The sequence below is a fragment of the Echinops telfairi genome, unplaced genomic scaffold (genome assembly GCF_000313985.2).
Source record: "Echinops telfairi isolate 266 unplaced genomic scaffold, ASM31398v2 ScPeMD7_7425;HRSCAF=8463, whole genome shotgun sequence".
NCBI lineage: Eukaryota > Metazoa > Chordata > Mammalia > Afrosoricida > Tenrecidae > Echinops > Echinops telfairi.
In genome coordinates, this window is record NW_022111325.1 from 3,232,295 (window position 1) to 3,239,752 (window position 7,458).

At 47.6% G+C, this 7,458-nt stretch overlaps 1 non-coding gene across 1 annotated transcript; it reads right to left on the reverse strand.

Moving 5' to 3' along the window:
• Positions 1-1,481: 1,481 nt before the first annotated feature.
• LOC115872565 lies at positions 1,482-1,672 on the reverse strand. Its single transcript, XR_004047930.1, has one exon. It is a non-coding gene; the product is annotated as a U2 spliceosomal RNA (small nuclear RNA).
• Positions 1,673-7,458: the final 5,786 nt, after the last annotated feature.

The window sequence follows — 7,458 nt, forward strand, 5'->3', positions numbered from 1 at the left end:
TTTACCTCCTAGTTCTTTCCTCTATTTCCTTTTACTTTCCTCTTGTCCTACTATCATGCTCAGCCTTCATTTGGGTTTCAGTAATTTCTCTCAATGACATTGCCCTTACCAGGCCTCTCATACTCTCCTTGACACTAATTTTGGATCACTTGTTGATCCCTTGTCCCTGGGTTGGTCAACACCACCTCCTTACCCCCACCTCCCCTTCTCCCATGTCTCCCAGGAACCATCGGTTGGTCCCATTGTTTTCTCTTCCAGACTGTTCATCCAGCCTGTCTTATCTAGATAGATCTGCAGAGATAAGAATATGCACCAAAAAACAAGGCCTAGCAAGACAAAGCGACAAAAGAGAACAGCAATGACAACAAAAAAGAAAACCAATGACCCATAAAAGAATACATTAATTTTAAAAATTTTAAGAAGAAAAACCTGTAAATAGATCAAGGTCTGATTTTTGACCTCTAGGCATGGCCTCCAGTCAAGTCCGATGGAGTGACATGCTCTGGCCCCCAAGTCTATCCTTTGTACTCCCTTGGGAGCTCCCTGCTCTGCACCCCCTGTTGCTCTGCCCCACACCTTTAGTGTTTTGCCTAGGTGTCGCAGGGTCAGTCCAGGCCAATCCTGCTACTGAGTCTCCAGTGTTGCCCCTATAGGGCTATGGGTCAGTGAGGGACGTTGTGTCTTATAGCGGAATCAGCCGTATGGTCCACTCTGTGCATTGGCTGTTAGGAGCAGGGATATCATCTTCCAGGCCTGGTGGGCCAGGTTGTGCTCCACTCTCTCTTTCTCCCCCTTCATTTGCTCTCATCAGACATGCCCCTCTCCCCTAGCTGCAGCTTCAGTGCCGTCCTCTAAAGTAAATTCTTCTGTGGGGAGGGAGGGTTGTCCACTAGCTGGTATGGGGGCCAAGGTGGGCTCTTACAGCTCTTATCACAATCCATCCATTGTGTCAAGCACATTTGTACATATGTTGCCATCATTGTTTTCAAAATGTTTTCTTTCTACTTGAGCCCTTGGTATCGGCTCCTCTTTATTTCCTCCCCACCCCCACCCTCGTGACCCCTTGATAAATTATAAATTATTATTAGTTTCATATCTTACGCTGATCACTGTCTCCCCATTCTCCGCTTTTATGCATGCCTCATTGGCTGGGTGATTTCTCCTTCTCCATCCTCTCGCTGTGGGAGAAGGACCCCTCCTTTAGAGGCAGGCCAGTGAGACCACACTCATCGTGTTTGCTAGATTAGAAGCGGTTAGGCTGTGTCTCTCCTCTGAACATATGGTGTTCATCTCTGGAAAACCCCTTTACAGCAGTTGTGCTGACAATATCTTTAGCTCTTTGCACACCTTCAGGAATCTCATCATTCATCCACAGTATCTCGTGGGAGTTTCAGACGTGGACAGCGCTCAAATGAACAGCCTGGTGCCACCCTCTGTGTGTTTGGCACTCTCTCTCTCTCTTTTTCATTATTTCTCCCCGAAGGGAGTGCACCGTTCCTGGAGGTACTGCAATACCAGGTCGATGCGTGGAGTGGACGGAGCAAGCTCCTATTCCACCTCCTAAGTCCAAAAATCCACTTAATATACTGTCCTCAGATAGAGGAGGGATCAGATATTACCCTGATAACAACAGATACTACATCTGATCTTAGCCCAAAGGCCGAGGAGATTGGAACTCTGTCTCTTTATGTTATGTTGGTTTACTGAGGTAACAGGTACAGGGAATAAAGTATAATCGTTCATCAAAGGATAGCGAGTTGTATGAAATGAATAAATGAATCTTACAAGCATAGTTCTGTCTAATGTTTTATTTTATGTTTTCATCTCATGTCTTATCCCTATGGATCGAATGAACATCACTCCGGGCGCTTGGCATACACAGATCAATGTTAAAAACGAGTAAGGAAAACAACAACAACAACGAATAAGGAATGTGAATTTGTGATGTCCACATCGGGTGGCTGAGAGAGAACCCTGATTATAGGTGCCATGTTAACAACTGGTGCGCTGGTTCTGCCAGCCAGGTGGGCACCGGCGGAGTCCCACCGCCATCCCCGCTCTGTGCTCCGTCTGTGTGGAAGAAAGAAGCCGTGACAGACAGGACGATGGAAACACAGAGTGATGGAAATGTAGGCTCGTGGCGACCCTCTGTCCACAGAGTGGAACTGCACCACCGGTGCATCTTGACGGGAACAGAGAGCCTCGCGTGTCTCGAGAGGCGCGGCTGGTGGGGTCGAGCTGCCGACCTTGCAGCTCGCAGCCCAACGCATAACCCACGCCGCCGCCAGGTCTCCTTCATCCTCGGCCCGCGCAAGTTCTCATTTTTTAACTTCCTGAAAAGTTGGAGTCTACGGACATACAAACTTACCGTAATCTGTGGTGTATCGTGGTGTACTGTTTTTAAAACAAAGCAAAACAAAACATGTTCGCAAACTGTCATATTTGGCCATCACCACGACCCCCTAAACGACTGGGGTCCGGATCAGCTGGAATGGAGAGCAACCGTTTGGACTGGTGGGGTTGTAAGTACGGAATCCTTCCGTGGCTGCGGGCTCCCCTGCTAACCAAAGGTTGGCGGGCTGAGCTCACCCTGAGCCCCCTGGCAAGAAATCCCTAGTGATCTGCTCCTGGCCCGCTGGGGGGTGGGTCATGAGTCGGAGTTGCTTCTCAGCGAGGGTTGATGGTTCCAGGGGAGTGACCTGCAGACTGAGCAGGCATGGGGCACACAGGGACCTCAGCACTGGGACCTCTCCGGCACGCAGTGCAGTCTAGTGTGGCTTCAGTGGACACACGCGCGCGTCTCTCTTTGACATCACTGCCACCTGGCCCTGGCACCTCCTCTTTGGAAGGGTCTAAAAGTCTCAGGGTGCCAGTAAGCGCTGCTTACAGTGTGAGTGGACAGACAGAAGGCAGGGAAGAAGGGAGGGTGTGAGAGGGCCGGTCCTCTTTGATTTGTGGTTCTCACTGCCGCTTCCAGAGGTGTCCTAAAGTCCCAGGAGGGCGGTAAAGGAGCACACACTTATTTGGGTTGCTTGAAAAGATATCATTTTAAAATGAAATATATCCAGAAAATCCCATGAAAGCACTGTGGGGGAAATCTCTTAAAGGGACAGCATGAAGACACCAGAGCCTGTCGGTGTAGAGGTGGAAAGACGGCCAGGCTATAAGGAACACCAGGTAGGAGTCTCAGGGCTCTTCTTGCTCTTGGCTTAGGTGCCACAAATAAGAAAAAAGCTCTGAGAAATTGGGACTCCCTCCTACAATAGGAAAGCTTGGCTAAGCTCACAAAAAAGCAAAAGTCTGAAGGGCTTGTTGACCCTGAAGGATATCCCAGCATATGGAGGGCTCTGCTCAAGCACCTTCATCTCTCAGCATCCTCAATCTTGGACACCTGGTGAAGCCCAGCAGAGCTCCGGCAACAACTAGAACGCCAGTGTCTGTCCGATAAAGCAGTCTTATGGCTCCACCTGCTGGACTTCTCTCTTATTGCATGTCAACATTTAAATCAGGCTTGAAGAAACAAACGTGTTTGTGTGTGTGCCGCCAGGAGCCCTGGTTGCATAGTGCATTGGGCTGCTAACTGCAAAGTCAGCAGTTTGAAACCATCAGCCACTCTGCAGGAGAAAGATTGGGCTTTCTACTCCTGTAGAATTACACTCTCAGAAACTCACAGGGGCAATTCTACTCTGCAGGGTCCTCAGAGTCGAATCGACTAGTGAGTTTGGCTGGTTAGTGCATATGCACATAGACACCTTGAAGTTGGGAAGGATAGACAATAAGACGTTAAAGGTGATTTTCTCTATGTGGTGAAATTAAGGGGGACTTTCATTTGTTACTGTCCATGTTTATAAATGAGTAACAAGTGTGTCATGAGATAATCAGTAAAAAGAGTGATAAAAGTTGGTTGCAACTGTAAGCAAGGACTGTTCTCATGTTTATTCTGGTATGTTGATGGTCTGACTTTTGCATTGAAATTGTTGAGATTTCTGGAATTTATTTTAACTTAAGAAAAGATTCTACAGGCAAAATATTGAATGAGTTCTTAAAAAAAAAAAGCAAAAAAAATAAATATATTGAATGATGCAGGGAGCATCAAGAGAAGAGAGCAAGAAGACAGAGTCACTGCAGCACGAAGAACTGGTCAACCGCCCACCGTTGGTGGTAGCAGATGAGCAAGAACCAGTGGTGCTGTGGAAGAACTCAAGCTGCACTGAAGGCCTTAGCCCAACACCCGGTGAAATGTTTCAGCAAGCTGATGAAGCTCTGGAAGCTTTAGTCTGTGCCAGGAGATGTGGGAGGCAGCTACCCGACCAACTGACTGGAAGAGAAACTTATTTGTGCCCATTCCAAAAAAAGGTGACCCAACAGAATGCTCAAAGAATCGAGTGATATCCTTCATATCCCACAAGTAAATTCCCCGCCCCCCTTAAGATCATCCAACAAGAACAACAACAAAGGATCATCCAACAACAAATACAGCAGTACGTTGGCAGGGAGCTGTCAGAGGCTCAGGCTGGATTCAGAAGAGGATGTGGAACAAGGGGTATCACTGCTGATGTCAGATGGATCATGGCTCAAAGCAGAGAAGACCAGAAAGATGTTTGCTTGTGTTTCGTAGACTATGCAGAGGCATTCGATGGCGTGGCCAGTAACAGAGTGTGGATCACCTTGGGAAGAATGGACATTCTGGAGCACTTCATTGTGCTCCTGTGGAACCTGTCCCTGGATCAAGAGGCAGTTGGGTGAACAGAACAAGGAATACTGCATGGTTTAAAATCAAGAAAGGTGTGTGTCAGGCTTTTATCCTCTCACCATACTTGTTCAATCAATTTGCTGAGCAAATCGTCAGAGAAGCTGGGTTTTTTGAAGAAGAGTGCAGCTTCAGGGTTGGAGGAAGGCTGATCAACCTGTGGTATGCAGAGGACACAGCTTGCTTGCTGAAAGTGAGGAGAAGGGGAAGATCGGAGACTTGCTGATGAAGATCGGAGACTGCAGCCTTCAGTGTGGCTTGGAATTCAATGTAAGGACGACCCAAGTCCTCAATAGGTGGACCAATAGGGAGCATCATGATAAATGGAGGTTGAAGTCGTCAAGGGTTTTGTCTTACTTGGATCCACAATCAATGCTCATGGAAGCAGCAGCCAAGAGATCAAAAGACATCTCGCATTAGGTGAATCTGTTGCACAAGACCTCTTTAGAGTGTTGCAGAGTGAGGATGTTACTTGAGGATGAAGGTGTGCCTGACCCAGCGTGCTATTCTCCGTTGCCTCATGTGCCTGTGGAAGTTGGACACTGACAAAGGAAGACCGTGGAAGAATCGATGCTTTGGGATTGTGGTACAGGAGAAGAACACGGAAACGCCCATGGACCGTGAACAGGACAAACCAATCTGTATCGCAAGAAGTGCAGCCAGAGTGCTCCTTAGAGGCAAGGATGGCAAGACTTTGTCTGTCGTGTTTGGTCAGGTGGAGGGGTGGCGAGTAGAGGAAGGCCCTGGACGAGAGGGATTGGCCCAGTGGCTGCATCCCTGAGCTCAGGCTCGGGAACAGTGGTGAGGATGCCGCAGGGCCGTTCAGCGCTTCCTTCTGCTGTGAGTCAGAGCCCACCTGATGGGCCTAACAACAACACACGAGTCAGACGCCCGGTGAGTTAAATGTTGGGTGGTGAGCTGAGAAGCTGACCGTGTGAGCCCTTCAGCCGCCTCTCCGGAGAAAGATGAGGAGCCTGTTTCTGGGGGGAGTTACAGCCTCAGAAACCCGATGGAGCAATTCGACTCTACAATGGTTCCACCCTGCCCTTATCGGGTCCCTGTGAGTAGAAATGGACTGGATAGCAGTGAGGGTGGGGGTGTTGTTTTTTAAGGAGTGAGTATGGGTTCAACATCTCCTGCTCCCTAAGTTAACTTCTTTTTTTTTTTTCTCCCTACGTTAACTTCTTTTCCCAGCCTCTAGCATCCTAACTATCCACCCATCCATATCTCATTCAATTATGCCACAACCACTCACTGGAATACCATGAGGACATGGGGGGGGAAAGATAAAGATAAGGGACCTTTAGATCATGAACTGATAGGAAACAAAACCAGTGAAGCCTATATGTGCCTATATCCAGAGAGGCTTGTATCACGGAAACGGCTCATAAAATTATAGAAGCAGGCAAGTTCCAAATCTGTGCTTCAGATGTCAGGCTGGTGGCTTCTCCTGACTCACATAACTGAAAGGGCTTATGAACCCAAGACAGGCAGGACAGACTGCAGGCTTCTGACTGTAGAGGTGAAGGAATCCAAGGTCAGCAGATTTAGACCTAGCAGAAAACAAGCGAGCTTTCCCACAGTGTCCACTTATATGGGAAGCAGGCCACGCCCTCAAGGAGATCTCATCCTGGGAAGATTCCAATGTCTTAATTGCCAAGCCACTGAGAATCCTGACCCAACCAAGTTGCCATCAAACCTGAACCCTCACAGTCAGCTACTCACACATATTACTAGATGAAAAAAAGCAAGGTAGGGAACCGTGTATATAACCTGATCTCCATTAAGTTCGTAGAAATAATTTATGGATGATAGGTGTTTCCAGTTATCTGCATTCTTGTAGATGTTTGAAAACCATCTGGATACAGAAGCAGCTCAACTATGGTCACTGTCCCAGGGGACGGAGAGAAGGAGGAGGGGCCATTTTATGTGCACCTTATTCTTTCTGTAGTGGCTGCATTTTGTTTACGTGCATGTTTTTATTCTCGCTTTGACATTAATAAAAATAATTTATCATTGACCTTCATCAGTGTGTAGGTTTTTACATCCTTGGGAACATTCCATGGAGTCTTAATAGATAGAGTCTTATATTGATAGATTAAAATCTATCAATATATCTGTTTCGACTGACTCTATTCCCTCAAACACTTCCTCTTTCACCAGGAACAGGAGCTAAAATGTACTGAGCAATCGACGAGCTGGGCGAAATGCATCTGAGTGTGGCCGCAGCTGTGGTGCAGGGCAACCTCGGTCTCGATGACCCTGAAGTTAGTGCCGTCCTGGCAGCGTCTCACGCTCAGACACTGAAGAGTCCCAGAGCCTCTGGAACATGCCTACGATGTAATTCTGCCCTTGGTTACTCTTGCAGAAACTGGGGTGTGTGTGCACGTTTTTATGCAGGAACGTATCCTTGGTGCCTGGTGAGTGCCAGGAAGTCCTGGCTGGTGTGAATTGTTCATGTGCTCAGCTGCATCAAGGTTGGAGGTTCAAGTCTACTGAGATGTGCAGTGGAAGAAAGTCCTGGCAATCCACTTCCCCAAAATTACTCCTTGAAAACCCTATGATCTACATATAACCTCTTCCCTGGGGGGTGGACAACAGAAAAGTGGGTGAAGGGAGATGTCGGACAGTGTAAGATATGACAAAATAATAATAAGATGTCGGACAGTGTAAGATATGACAAAATAATAATAATTTATAAATTATCA